The 15,986-nt window shown below is 39.8% G+C and overlaps 1 long non-coding RNA gene and 1 pseudogene across 1 annotated transcript; one reads left to right on the forward strand and one right to left on the reverse strand.

The window, feature by feature from the left end:
* Positions 1 to 10,748: 10,748 nt before the first annotated feature.
* Positions 10,749 to 15,495, forward strand: LOC143890662 (uncharacterized). Its single transcript, XR_013255210.1, has 2 exons — positions 10,749 to 11,024; positions 14,126 to 15,495. It is a non-coding gene; the product is annotated as an uncharacterized LOC143890662 (long non-coding RNA).
* Positions 12,051 to 12,729, reverse strand: LOC143889364 (arogenate dehydratase 2 pseudogene; annotated as a pseudogene).
* Positions 15,496 to 15,986: the final 491 nt, after the last annotated feature.

Genomic DNA, 15,986 nt, shown 5'->3' on the forward strand with positions numbered 1-15,986 from the left:
ATCGCTCCTCGGCTAGATCTAGTCAAGCCGTGGTGTTCATGTTGGGGTTCTAATGGTGAGTCCAAACTACGCTTCAAGATTGGCTCTAGGTTTTCCTCTTCTTTTTTTTATATTTAACGTGGTCGGTCGAACGTACCGGCCCCGGCCCCTTGTGAGGAGTTCGAGATATAGTTGTCTGGATGACTGGATCCGATCGGTAACTTTTTCGGATCCTATGATCTGGATCTAAAATGTCCATGCATCCTAGTAGTGTGTCTAGGTCCTGTCCATTAAAGTTCGGATTTGGATAGTCCATCGGACTCTTTGGATCCATATTTGCGATAGGTCCTGTTGCTACTCGATTGTTTCTTTATGAATGATATAGGGCCGCAACCCTTGCACTGTGTCGCATGATCTGACCATGTGATGTACCCTCAGAATTTATCTCTCACAACTTGGATGCCGTGGGGTGGGACTTGGAAAGTTTTGACATATGGAGGAGGAATTCGCAGATCCTCCAGACGTAGAGCTCGTAGGGCTTTGAAACCAAATACATTACCCACAATGGAAGTAAACATGTTAGTAACAGAACCTTCTTGAATGGATTTTTTTTTTTTTTTTTCATTTTTCTAGAAAAGAAGAACATATATATTATTAGCTTTTGAAGGATTGCCGTATTTTGGCTGAATAAATTTTTGAAGGTTTTCCTTCCCTCTATGTATTCTGTGAAGCATCATTGTCTATAGTTTCGTTGTCGTCTCTCCTATGTGTTATGTGAATTTATTCATGATAAAACTATCCGAGGTAGGGGTGCAACTCGGGTCGGGTTGGATGGGTTTGAGACGAACCCTAACACAACCCAAAATTAAATCGGGTTGTCTTTTCCCAACCCAACCCAATCTGAGCCAAAATCGGGTTGAACCCAAGTTGCACCCCTAGAATTTCGTGGAATGTAGCCAGCTAGAGATTATCTATAAAATGGCATTGCAAAAGAAACGAGAAAAATAAATATCGATGAGAAGAAGAAAAGGTGATTTGTTTTCACTGTGTTTTTCTATTTTGTGAGTGTTCCAAGTAATTTTACAAAAGATCATTAATTACCGTGGGGGCAACATATATAGCTGAAATAGCTAGATCGACTTCATCTCTTGTGCAAAAAAATGTGGATGAAGATGATCTTTTCTTACAAAAGAAAGTGGTAAGTTTTCAATGGATTTTTTTTGAAGTGTTTCCATATAATTTTACAAAAGACCGTTACTTTTGTTTGAAACAGACAACAGACAGATAAGGAATAGCAAGACTGAGTTCATATCTTCTACAACACACACAGAGAGAGAGAGAGAGAGAGAGAGAGAGAGAGAGAGAGAGAGAGAGAGAGAGAGAGAGAGAGAGAGAGTATGTTGATCCAGCTGATTTTCTCTCTTATCATCAACTTCACAACAAACTTACCTTCGCTAATGGAAAAATTCAAATCTACGAAGAATGGACCACTGGAAACTCTCGTATATGCCTTGGTCTTAATCTCCTTGTTTATGGTTACTGCCGTCTGCTCTTATAAAGCAACCCATTTCATTGATCGCTTGCTCCTCATGCTACTTGTTCTATCTTTATCTTCTTTGCTGTCGATTCTTCTATATAAAGAATCAGAAGTATGGATATCCATTGTTTCATACATCCCTTGCATTATTCCTACCTTTGCTATACTTGGCTGTAGAATTTCTACTACACAGGCTAAGGACTTGCTGGTGTGGATCTATCAAGCCACGTTACGCGTATTTTCTGTCATTCTCACAAGAGGTGCCATCGCCGTAACCGCCTTGTTCTGGCCACTGGTGTTGGTCTATGGAGCAATGCTCCATATATGGAGCTCCGCCTTCTCGCCAACCACTCCTGGCCAGCCATCTTCCAACGCCCAGCCATCTTCCGAGGCCCTTGACTTGCCAACCAAGTCTGTCGAACTCATCACTCCTGGCCAGCCATCTTCTGATGACCTTGACATTTAAGGGATCGAGTAGTCACTGCTGCAAATTAAGTAGATCTTTGCTGTTACTTGGGCTGTTAGTTTTTCCTTGTTATGTTTTTAATAAGTTTTTATGTACTTAACCTTATAGTTATGGGCAACAGCAGATGACAAAATTTCTTGCTATAAAATGGGTAGTAAGGGAAGTGATGTTTTCGCCTCTTTCCGTCCTTGGGTCAAACCCTTCTAGTGTAAAAAGAGTAGTCCTAAATACACAAGAAAGGGTGTGGTCAAGGGTGCAAATGGGTGGACAATTCGCATGATGTATCTGTATAAAATAGGTTAAAAAAATAATGACAGGATTCAGGAAGAGGGCTGGGTGGGGGATATGACACTTTACATATGTGAAGTAAATACTAGTATAGCCAATCACAAGTCAGCAACTACCTTCTTCCTTACTTTATGTAGTAAGTAGGTGCAGTAGATGCCTTAATAAATTAAAAGAACAGAATTTAAAACAGGCATCATATTATATTTTCTTAATATTCAAACCGAAAAAGGACAACATAAGCAAACCAAGAAATGTTCTCTGATCTGACAAAATAGACAGATTCTCTGATGTGACAAAATAAAGGTATGCCTGTCATTATTAAATGCATGCTTCTAATAACAGATTCTCTGACTGAGCCGATGGAAGGAGCAGTTGTTGTTAAGAGTGTAAGTGCGTGTTTGGGTACCGTTTAAAACACCGTTTGGCGTTTGAAACACCGTTTTGGGGCCAAACGGCCGTTTGGGAGTGTTTGGGTGCGCAGCCACCTTTTGAAACACCGTTTTGAACCCTCAAAACGGCGTTTTACAAACGGAGGGGGGAGGTCCGTTTGCAAAATGCCGTTTTGAACAGAGTTTTTGGGCTATGGGTTTTTACATGTTTGCCCTCACCAAAACTCATTTTTACGTATATGCGTGTGATTTTATGTGTTACGTCAAATATACAAAAATTGGGGGTGTTAATATCATTCTTGAGGACACAAATTTGTTAAATTGTTAATATTTAAGGGAGCTGATATTTCCGCTCCACTTTTAGACCAATCCACTCCAAGTTGGAAATATCAATTCCCTATGCTTTGGATATTTCCGATCCCCTTTTAGACCAATCCACTGGCTTGGAGTGGATTGGTCTAAAAGGGGAGCGGAAATATCAATTCCCATATTTAATTCAAAACAAGGGGCTGTTGATATCATTATATGATCTCTTAATTCTAATTTTTTTAAGACAAAAGAATTAAAAGAAACCCTAGTTTCTTACTTTCTTCATCTACTTTGCAAAGTTGCAAACCCTCTCACGCCTCACTGCCTTAGCGCCTCCACTCGTCCGTCAAATCCGGCCGTTGAGAAGAAGAAGGAGAATAACCCCAAAGGTATAGCCATTTTTATTTTATTTTTTTGGCAATGATGTTAAATTTTAATAATGTTTGAATGAGATCCTAATAACCTTTTAATATTGGGCCTAATGAGAGAGTAGTGGAGTTACATTGAAGCCAACCAAACAATGCCCTTTTTGGTCATTTTACCACTAAAACTCCGTTTTGGGGCATTTACAACCAAACACATAATACTTTCGTTTGCCGTTTTGATCTGGCCAACCAAACATGAAAATGCCGTTTGGCAAAACACCGTTTTAAACCAAAACAGCGTTTTAAACGCTATTTCAAACGGTACGCCAAACACACCCTAAATCTTTTCAATATAAATGCATTAAATGTGTGTCGAAGTCATGCGCTCGAGGGACCTACTTGTCGTAGCGGGTAGGAAGTGTTGTTAAGAGTCGAGCCCAGATAAGAGAAATGCGCTCGAGGGCAGAAACCATAAGCTGTGTGTGTGTAGGGAAATGATATATAAGCATAAGGTTCTACACATCTCTCATGTATTTTGCAATTACTTCTTTGAGTTGTTTCTGCGGTGAATAGACAAGTATTTGCTATGCTCTGTCGTTGCTCATGCTCATGATCAAACAGGCAATTTTCTGTTTGTCCATCGAAAGAAGTGACGAGGACTACTGGACTTTATGAATGAAAGGAAGTAAGGTTTAGGAGGAGTAAAATTTATTTTATTTCCTCTACTTGTTGAATGAACAACCCTACCACTGTGTTCTAATCTCTAATGGGACTCTTCTTTCTACTCTTCTCATTTGAAGGGAAGGCCTTCTAGTCCCACTAAGCCAGTTGGATTTCATCGCGATTGTGCACAAGCTATCGAGGGTACATGTTTAAAATGGAAAATGATACAAGGACACGCTTGTTCTAGGATTGCTTCAAACCACGCAATATTTGTCATAAACAAGTCCTATTAATGTGAACACACGGGAAGATTATTAGCGACCTCCTATCTTCTTGGCAGTCCTCAAAATGAATTTAAGATTATTAGCACCATTAATGATTATGTCAGAAGGGTATTAGGGTCTTTTCCCCACCCGATTTTGAAGAATCGGCCGTGTTTCATACTTGTTTTAAATAGTACCCTAAATCCATAATGTCTCGAAACTTTTACCTGCATTCCGTACTTTTCTCTAATTTTTTTGGGCGATGATATTTTCACCCCTGCATTAAGCATGCACCCCCTTATTATGTGATTTGACGTAAAAAAGCGGTAAAGTTGCCCACTGTTCACGTCAAATCAGGTTATAAGGGGGCGCATGCGTAATGCAGGGGATCGTAGAAAGTTGTATCATTTTCTTCTAATTATAATTTCTTTGTAATTTGTCCTCGAATTTTCGTGTTAGTGAATTTACGCGAAATTTGTTGTCGACAAGATTGTTTGTCCACATTTGTTGATTATAAAGTATCAAGAACATTGTGTGATATTTTTTATGTCCATCTAGACCCTTGATTTGGTGGGGCCCATCATACATATTTCCATGTTTGAACTCATGATCAAACCATCTCCTCAATCTCATTTTCTGCCCATTTATTTATTCAGACCCTAACCTTATTATTAAGAACCATTTTATTTTGTTTTTCAGCCTTCCATTACTGTTCTTCAGCCTTCCAAATACCAAAATAAATCATAAATAAAATAGAGTCTATCTTAAGAGACATCCTCGGGTTGGAATTTATACACTCCCTAAAAAAGTAGCACTTCAAAACGTAAGACTCTATCTGGGATTTACAAAGATATGCTAATCCCAAAACCATGTTAGAATCTTCACCGAGGGATTTTTTAGAATTATATGGGAGTTTTAGTTTTTGCCGTTTAAAAAAATACAGTGGGGCCCAGATTTTTTTACTATCCAAACCATTCATATCTTGGACCCCAAAGTAAATGGGGTTGCCTTGAAAATCACCATCATAGGATAATCATAACCCTCCAATTTTCTATATGGTTTCATCACTCCACATCAGAGGGTTTAGATCATCCTATAAAGATGAATTTTTTGGGGTAACTTTAAGGATCCAAACATTCATTTCTCGCCAAACACCGTAGATAGAGAGCCAACAAATCCTAGCCATTCGCCAAACAGCTATGATCCAAACCATTCATTTATTAAAACAACATATAGAGATCCAAGGGTAAGGATTGCTCAATGCCACTGATCTTGTTTGTAACCTGACCCTAAGACGTTAGCAAATCAAATATACATGAAGATCTAGTGTCTCATAATTTACTTCTTCTATTTATTATCTTTTAACATGTAAACTTACACAGCAAAGCTTCGACTAGCAAAGTGAAAAGAAAAGCATGTTAGGCTTTACGCGTATACGAATTAAACCTTCTCAAAAGTCACAACCAACTTTCTAGGTGAAGAAAAAACTTGTCTAGACAAATTTGCGGACACTGCCCATTTCAGGTAGGGCCCTCGAGATGAAGGGTTGAGATAACCTGACAGCATATGGTGGAGGCCACCTATGTAAGATTCCTATGGACTTGCATTGTATATGTTTTAGCTTTTTTAAAATCAGATTGTAGTGAATGTTTTGATTACAGTGAAGAGCAATACAGATCAGCTCACATACAGTTAGTGATCAATAAAGTTTGAGCCGGAAACACCTTTGTCATGTGTTCACGTTGGAAGTGCTATGGTAATAGGTTAATAATGCGTGGGCCCATTATAAGCCCAATAAGGTTAGTGGGCTTATTTGAGGAACGAGAGTCTGTAATGGGTGAACTATAGGATTTCCTTTAAGTTATTATAAATACGGGATTAGTCCCTACTCTCACATATAAGGTTGTTATTCCTTCACATTGTAATGCACATAAAGAAGTGGAGAGAGTAGAAGACCGCCCATAACATTCTTTGTTTTGCAGACTTTGGACTCACGGTAGATAAAGCATTATCAATTAATGAAGCGTCAAATAGAGGTATTTATGCCCAATCGCCTCTCGAGTTTATTTTGTCCAATTACATGCTTATGATTTGATCATGCTATTTTAGTTTTTACAACCTAAGCCTTGGAATGCACTTACTCACATAAAAGCTTCTCCAAGCTATCATTCCTCCATGGGAATCAAAATTTTCACCACCTTTTTTTTTCTTTGAATGGTTCGAAACTTTCACTTCCTCTCCCATGTTTTTCACTTTTCACTTAATTTTCATGAAAAAAACAAACAACATGGTGAAATGCTGTCATATTTAAGAAAAGACAAACATTAGCGTGTCATATTTAAGGAAAGGCAAACAGTAGTGGGTGATGATGACATAGTTTTTAGGAAAATACAAACATAAGGGTGTGTAAATTCAAGAAGACAATGATTCTAGTAGCCCTACCAATGAGGTAAGTTGATAAAGTTTGGGTAGTTGGAAATCTAAGGGCATGTTTGTAGGCATTTTCCTTTTTTAGAAAAAACTATCCTTAAAAAATGAGTTTTTCATGGTTTGATAAACTCATTAAATACGAATTTTTCTTTCCAGAATTAAACTTTCTACAAAAAATAAGGTAAGAATAAAACCCAACTAGACCTATATTCTTGCTTTTCAAGAAAAATAAATGCTTGGATGCCCGCCCTTATTGTTGATGAGCATCATCATCATCATCATCTGAAACCATCCTCGCTGATGATTTGGATGTGAAATCAACCTCTTGTGCTGCTGTTCCTTGAGTTGGAGAAAGAGAGGAGTGCTGCTGCTAGATGAAGCAAAACCGAGGAATTTAAAATTCCAGAAATTGATGAATGTGAACCAAACCAAAGGAATAGAAAATCCAGAAAAAGCCCATAAAAAACTTGAGGGAATTTTCCTTTCCATATTTTATTTTCCATAGATCCAAACATGCCCCCAAAGATCTCAATGGTGTGGAATTATCTACGTGCCCTTGGTTGCCTTATTAGCCGTTTGGATCCATTGATCAGCTCCGCGCCACATGGCGGTGACCTATTGGAGGTCGGATTTTCACTCTAACATATTGCCCCCCCACTTCCTTAAGTCGTTAGCATCAAAGGAAGTAGTTGACTTCAGCTTCAGCAAAGGTTCACCCTCTTGATGGGGTTGGTTCTTGTTGCCGACCCTGGGGCTCGCCCTTGTGGCTTCTCTTAAAATGGAGGAAGATCGCTCCTCGGCTAGATCTAGTCAAGCCGTGGTGTTCATGTTGGGGTTCTAATGGTGAGTCCAAACTACGCTTCAAGATTGGCTCTAGGTTTTCCTCTTTTTTTTCTATTTGACGTGGTCGGTCGAATGTACCGGCCCGGCCCCTTGTGAGGAGTTCGAGATATAGTTGTCTGGATGACTGGATCCGATCGGTAACTTTTTCGGATCCTATGATCTGGATCTAAAATGTCCATGCATCCTAGTAGTGTGTCTAGGTCCTGTCCATTAAAGTTCGGATTTGGATAGTCCATCGGACTCTTTGGATCCATATTTGCGAAAGGTCCTGTTGCTACTCGATTGTTTCTTTATGAATGACATAGGGCCGCAAGCCTTGCACTGTGTCGCATGATCTGACCATGTGATGTACCCTCAGAATTTATCTCTCACAAATTGGATGCCGTGGTGTGGGCCTTGGAAAGTTTTGACATATGCAGGAGGAATTCGCAGATCCTCCAGATGTAGAGCTCGTAGGGCTTTGAAACCAAATACATTACCCACAATGGAAGTAAACATGTTAGTAACAGAACCTTCTTCAAAAAGGTGCCCAATTGGGTGAAATTTTTTAATTAGATCGTGCTACTTTGAAATCCGATGGTGTTTTTCGTAGCAGTCCAAGGGGTTGGTTTACTTTTGGACATGCTACGTTTGCTTTGCTCTCCTTTCTACTTCTGAAATCCAATGGTGTTTTTTTGTATACGACCACAAGTTTTATTCTTTAGCTGATTTCATTCCCTTTTCTTTTCAAGAGATTGGGGAGATTAGATTACCACTCGTGGCTCGGTCCATCAGGCCAAGCTGCGTGGACCTTCCACAGGCAGTTCGGGGCATGGTGTCATTGTGACAGGCTTCTTGAATTAGCGTCCGCCGTAAATGTAGCAAGGGGTACTATCTGGCCTTAGGCAAGTAGTGGTGGGATAGTACCCACACTTTTCATTTCCCCTACAGGAAGGTGGGTATGACTCCCATCACTTTCTCGGCCTGCCCATGGGAGGTCGCCCAGTGACACTCCCACAACTATTGAACCGGGGGAGGACAACCATGCTTGACGTTACCGCCATCAAATATGGCAATGGCTAGGGCATACAGCTAGGGTGGCTGTATAAGCACCACCAGAACCACCCTGTTGACTCGTCGTGGGAGCAAGTGCATTCCTTCATCTTGTTCCTGCTCAGCCAAACCATTTTGGGTGCTTTTGGATTGCCGGAATCAATATCGGTATCGCATTCCAATCCAATTCCAATTCTCCCTTTAAACAGAATAACAATTCTAATTCTAGTGTTTGTGTAAGCACTGGATTTCATTCAAGGAAATCTACAAGAACTAGAAGAAACCTTGGATAGTGGGTCAAGGTTTCAACACAGTTAGGTTTCCCCATGAGGAGCAATGTGGGCAAATAACAAGAAGTATGGGGAAACTTTCTGACTTCATACTGGGCAACGAGTTAGTGGACCTACCACTACAAGGGGCAAGGGACAAGATTTGCCTGGACATAGCCCGTACGGGTGTGGCTCTTTGGCTTAAAGTCATGGGTATGCGCCTCATTGATGAAAGATTAAATCGCCCGGGTTACCCGATGTGCATGTTTTACGGGTGATTGTGTGCTTCCATAGGGAAAATCTTGGGATATATTAATTTTTTTTATTTTTTTTTGGGTTTATATTGGGAAGAAATGATAAAAATATCGGGATAATATCATGACATTATCGCGATATTTTGTGATAAAAATGAAAATATCGCTTTACTTTAGAATCTTGGGATTGTTCAGTATTTTGTCATTTTATAAAAAAAATCGTAATAAAAATGCTATATTTTCAATATGCTGAAATAATGGTTTGTAACTTCTTTTTTTGGTAATCTGAGATGGCCATACAGAAAGATGAAATGGGATTTACGAGTTTTTTATATGGTGTGAGCCTGTATTTGGGTGATCCAAACCGTCCATTTGATTAGCCACAACGTTAATAGAGAGAGGTGATGGCATTGATTTACCTTCGTCGTCGTTTTTGTTTTAGGGAGAGATAGGTGCCGGGGTTTCTTACCTTTGTCATTTTTGGGTTGGGGAGAGAGAAAGGTGCCCGCATTTGATACTTTTGTCATTTTTGGGTGTACCAGGATTACTTACTTATACCTCATTTTTTTTCTTTGTTTTAACCATGGTTTTAAAACTCCCCCACGTCAACATGGACTCCCCCGAGTCAACTCCCTTCTACCTTTGGCCACATTCCGTGTTTTGCCACCGCGTTCTACGTTTTGCCACCGCATTCCGTGTTTTGCCCTACTAAGTCAATAAAAACTCCTTTGACTCTCTCGAATTATGACCACATCAACTGAGTACTCAAGCGCATCATGCCGAGTCGACTAGGATTTTCTTCGGCAGTGTTCTAAACGCTGGTTCCAACCATATGTGCCACATGATCGCGGATGGTATGACTTCCCACATGATCTTTCCGTTCCGTCCGAAGGTTCCACCATTTCATCCAAAAACGATTTCTTTATTGGAGCTCTAAAAGGTAAGCCTCCAGCGACGTAATACTTCATTTAACTCTTTGTAGAAGGCATATAGATAAATACTATCCATATTCCTAATAACTTATAGAGAGGTAAGGATAGCAGATAGCATAACGAGAAAGAAAGGCCGATGAGCCTCAAGGCATGAGTAAAACAAGAGACCCTCAAATAATATAAGTGGAAACATTGAAGGAGTATAAGATGGTATCTGGATTTTAGTTGGTGCATTAGAAGAGGGAAGTTGACAGAAAATTTTAAAAGTCTGCTTCAACAACATTTCTACTGGAAATCTGAGCTTTCTCCCTAATATTTTAACTGTACGGATGAAATAAATGCTCAGATTTCTCTAGGGGTGTTCATTATTCGGATAAAACCGAATAACCGAACCGAATTATGTCGTTTATTTCGGTTCGGTTTTTTGGATGATCGGTTCGGTTTCGGTTTTCAATCAAGTCTTAATTCGGTTTCGGTATCGGTTACCGAAAAAAAAATTCGGTTAATCCGAAAAAACCGCTCTCTGTGGTTCATAAAAGTAACAAATTGTAATTTGTAAAGGAAATGTCACCAGTTCACTCCCCCTTTTTTTAACTTGGGACAACCCCTACTTGAATAAAAAGCCAGTCAAGGAGTCAAGGGGGCTGTCCCAAGAAAAAAAAAAGTGGCTAATTTATCACTTATCTATTCGTTGCCTTCAAACGAAAGACACCAAACGTTTCAGAGTGTTTTGAGAGTTTAGGGTTTTTGCCTCTTTTGAGAAGAAAGTGGAGATGAAGGCGCCTACCACCTCTAAATCTCTAATCTCCTGCTAAACCTCCCATCTCCGACGCGACCCACCACGGTTCGCTTCCGGCTAAATCACCGAGATAAATCTCCCAATCTCCCATCACTTTGGCCGTTTGGCTAAGATTTTAAATCTCCCAATCTCCCAATCCCCCATCACCTCTCATCTCAGGCTATATACGAATCTGAGGAGGAAGACTTGAAACCCCTTATTTCGAGGTATGCTACTATTCTAACGATTTGATTTTAGGGTTTGATTTTTTTTACTGGATTAGGACTATAGGATTTGATATTTTTTTTTTCTATCTTTGGCTTCTTTGTCATTTTCTGTTTAGGGTTAAGACTTGAAACCTGCTTGCTTCACTAGTTGCTTGGGCCTTGGGGGCTGTTTTTCCTTATTTGGTTTTAACCGAACTACCGAAATCTAAATTCGGTTTCGGTTCGGTTCGGTTTTAATCCAATCCGGTTCGGTTTCGGTTCCCAGTAATAGGTAACCGAAAATTTTCGGTTAGTCATAATCGGTTAAATCGGTTCGGTTATTAACCGATTGAACACCCCTAGATTTCTCCCCTACATTTCAATTGTAGAGAGCTTTATGAGATTTTATATGGTGTAAGGGCTTACAACAAAACGGTATCCCTACCGCCCTTGATATTTGATCCAACAGCAGCTCACTTTTTGAGCTTTCTGAGGAGCTGCTGTTGGATCAAAAGTCAAGGGTGGTACTTCCACCGTACAAAGGGCCCCACCAAACCCCAAAATTTGAAAGGCAATTTCCACCAAAGTTTCCCTTGACCCAAAAAGGAAATATGGAAGCCAATTTCGAGGAACGCCATTTCGTACCTCACTTTTGCACACCTAATATTTCGTGCATGCACGTGTAGTGTGGCCCAATAAACCCACCAAAAAGGCCAATTTCGTATGCTTGATAAACCCACCAAATATCCAAACATTCCGATGCTTGGGTTGTCAAATAAAGGGAGAGATTAAATGGGTCTAAATATGCCTCACAAGTTACCAACCATGTAAGAAGAAAACTCAGATAACGATCTTCAGCAAACTAGAGAACTAGAATTTCTTGACAGAAAATGTCAATGATGCTCAGAGAAACACATGCAGGGTCAGTATCAAAGCCAATTCACTACTCATGAAGGTATAGAATCTCATTCGAAGCGCTTTCTTTTGCAAAACCTCAAGTTGATTCTAGCATATTTCCCTGAAAATTGAAGATGGAATGGAGCAGTGCTAAGAGAAATCTATGCATGTCTTGAATGGCCTATCAATGCCTGGAATAATTGGTTCTCTTGCAAGCATTAAGAACCAAGTAACATTATCTGGATCATCCTGAATTTTTTGGGAAAGTGTTTTAACTCATAGATCTCAGCAGCCCACGAATGCATCGCTTCTCTGACCACTCCTAACTCTGTTAGTGTGTTCCAAGAGCTTGAGAAAGTCTAAAAACCCTTCTCAGGTCTACCACTTTCACACGATGATTAGCTAGTAAGCAATGATGAATTTCTAATTGTACTTCCCCAACAATATGCAACCCATGTCGGAAGTAAAAGGTCATAATTCCGAAGGATGCTTCCTAAGAGAATTCTCAATGGGTAAAACTGCCCGGTCAACAATCCATCGTTCGGCGGCATCAAAAGCGTCCTCGATCTGTGCAAAATGAGACTGCTTCGCAATTTGGGTAGGCTCTCTCGGCTGCAAATTGACTGTATGGACCATCAACACCCTGATAGGCGACCCGGAGACGTGATCCATGACTAATCGAATTCGACAAATTGATGGAAGATTAAGGCCTTGGAAGAGCTTGGGAATCTTTAGAGGCCGTTTCAGAAGATGGGTAATCTTCTGAAATCCTCTGTAACTCAACAGCTTGAATATTTTTCTTCTTGTAGTTGAGGGGTGTTGTTTCCATGAAGAGATGCCAGGGTTTTTTTATGCCGTTTAAGAGAGGATTTTGAAGGGTTTTTTTCGGTTTTCTTCCTATGGGATTTCCTGAATAGATTTCCGAGATGGGTCCGGAGAAAGGAATCCGCAGAAAGGAATCGATGCCATTAGAGTTCAAGAGGAAATTAAAAGAGTAATTTATTTTGTGAAATGTTTGAAAGAGGTGAAAAGTGCCAGCCACCAAATTGGAAAGTGAAAAAGAGAAAACATTTAATCCCACATTGGATTTTGAAAAATGGTGAACCTATCATCCACACGCACGACGTGGGCTGTAGGGCGTTAGTGGTGCTTTTTTTCGCACTTTGCATGTTGCATCGTCATGAGGAGCGCTTAAATATTTCGAGATTGATCTAAGCCGTTGACCCAAATCGATGGTGATCCCGAGTAGTTATGGGGGAGGACCGCGGGGAGCGATTGGAGCGCCTAAATTTTTTTAAATTTGATCTGAGACGTTAATCCATATCAGTGTTATTGGATGGTGATCCCTAGTGGTTATAGGAAATACGGGGGGTTTACTTAAACCAACAGTCACTCTAGGATTGACCTGGACCATAGAATCGTGATCTAGCGCGATCTAACGGCCAAATAAGCAGTCCACCATAAACTCACCATTTATGTGGAATCCGAAAGCACAAGTGTGGACTTTGAATTTAGAAATTCCAAACCAAGTTTCATCCTCTTTAAACCTTTCCAAATTCGAATTTTGACCATCTTGAAGTTTTCATTAGTGTATTGTTATTCTCGAGAAACAAGTATCTCAAAGCGCTGACAAATCCAAGGATGATTCGGGGTTTGTTGCTATTAATGCAAAACATCATCAAACAAAAGGGTGAAGATTCACCGGCCTTCGTTGTATCTTGGAGGCGACTTCGTGGTTCCCCTTGCACAATAATGGTGGCGGCGAATATCATCTGAACAAAAGCGAATACAGGCCTTAAGAATTCTCACTTTAACCCCCACCCCAAGAAGAATTTAGTTTTTTTCTAAATTGTTGAGTTGGGGTTTAGTCTACTAAGGCTCTTGCCTTACATTTAGATAATTAGATTTTGTTTACTTGATTTTTCTTTCTTTTTTCAATTAGTCATTGACATTAGGTTTGTTTCTTACTTCATTTTGGTTGAATTGTTTACTATTTCGTTTGGATTTCATTAAGATGGTGGTCCTAGATTTTCTCTATGGCCTTGTTTTCGATTTCTAATTAAGCAAGGCTTGTTGCCTTAGAATTTTAGTTCATTATTAGATTGTTGTGTTTCGGTTTCATGAGAAGAAGCATGATCATTAATTGATATTTATCTTTTATTAGATTTTTGTGTCTCTGTTTTATCATGGTCATTAATGGTTTTGTATCATGTTATTTTGTGCAGCAAATATAGCGGAAAAGAAGAAGAAAAAAGAGATAGAGGACTGACTGGGGAGACTGTAACAAGTTAGTCATTTGATTGGATTTTTTTTTCATTTTTCTGGAAAAGAAGAACTTATATATTATTAGCTTTTGAAGGATTGCCGTGTTCCAAGTAATTTTACAAAAGGTTATTAATTTCCGTGGGGTCAACATATATAGCTGAAATAGCTAGATCGACTTCATCTCTTGTACAAAAAAATGTGGATCAAGATGATCTTTTCTTACAAATGAAAGTGGTAAGTTTTCAGTGGATTTTTTTGAAGTGTTTCCATATAATTTTACAAAAGACCGTTACTTTTGTCTGAAACAGGCAACAGACAGGCAGAAAATAGCAAAGACCGACTTCATATCTTCTACGAGAGAGAGAGAGAGAGAGAGAGAGAGAGAGAGAGAGAGAGAGAGAGAGAGAGAGAGAGAGAGAGAGAGAGAGAGAGAGAGAGAGAGAGAGAGAGAATATGGATTTGAATATGTTGATCCAGCTGATCTACTCTCTTATCATCAACTTCATTACAAACTTACCTTCGCTTATGGAAAAATTCAAATCTACAGAGAATGGGCCACTGAAAACTCTCGTATATGCCTTGGTCCTAATCTCCTTGTTTTTGGTTACTTGTTTGTGGTTACTGCCGTCTGCTCTTATAAAGTAACTCATTTAACTGATCGTTGGCTCCTCATGATATTTGTTCTATCTATATCTTCTTTGTTGTCGATTCTTCTCTCTGGAGAATCAGGAGTATGGATATCCATTGTTTCGTACATCCCTTGCGTTCTCCCTGCCTTTGCTATACTTGGCTGGAGAATTTCTACTACACAGGCTGAGAGGTTGCGGGTGTGGGCCTATCAAGCCATGTTACGCATATTTTCAGGAGGTGCCATAGCCGTAGCCGCCTTGTTCTAGTCACTGGTGTGGGTCTATGGAGCAATGTCCCGTATATGGAGCTCAGCTTTCTTGGCAACCACTCCTGGCCAGCAATCTTCCGAAGTCCTTGACGTGCCAACCATCTCTGTCGAACTCACCACTCCCGGCCAGCCATCTTCCGACGCCCTTGACGTGCCAACCATCTCTATCGAACTCACTACTTCCGGCCAGCCATCTTCCGACACCCTTGACGTTTAAAGGGATTGAGTAGTCACTGCTGCAAATTAAGTAGATCTTTGCTGTTACTTGGGCTGTTAGTTTTTCCTTGTTATGTTTTTAATAAGTTTTTATGTACTTGACCTTATAGTTATGTTATGGGTAGCAGCAGATGACAAAATTTCTATGCTATAAAATGGGAAAGGGAAGTGATGTATGAGAACTGTCTATGCATGAAATAAAGTGTGACTTCATAAGTATATGTGTTATGTAAGTGTATTTGTTTTGTGTTTTTGTCCATACATTTCAGTCTATATAGATCTGCTAAAAGACATGCACATGACCACAATTCTTTGAAAAAAATGTAAAGACTACTAGGGGTCCAAGAAATCCTAATGAAGTAGAGAGCACCTCTTTGTGATGATACAAACTATTCATTTGCTCCTACTGCTATGGATCCAAATGATCTGAACGTTAATTGGATCCAAACAAACGTCTCCTATACAATTGATTTTGTTTGTCTGGTGGATCCAAACCTTAACAGACAGGATTTGGGTCTAGCCGTTGGATCGGAATGTCTCCATTGAATCCCTGTAGAAAGCTTCGAAAATATTTTAGGTCGTGATTTGGACCTAGCTATGGTCCGGATCCGAATGGAAGGCACATTGTAGGAAAAAGATCTTTATATTTAAGGAAAATTAATGATATGGAGAGGTAGAGTACCACCGAGCAGGGCAGCTACAATGAA

The sequence above is a fragment of the Tasmannia lanceolata genome, unplaced genomic scaffold (genome assembly GCF_043159265.1).
Source record: "Tasmannia lanceolata isolate RefF3 unplaced genomic scaffold, GAP_Taslan_0.1 ptg000013l, whole genome shotgun sequence".
In the NCBI taxonomy this organism is placed as follows: domain Eukaryota; kingdom Viridiplantae; phylum Streptophyta; class Magnoliopsida; order Canellales; family Winteraceae; genus Tasmannia; species Tasmannia lanceolata.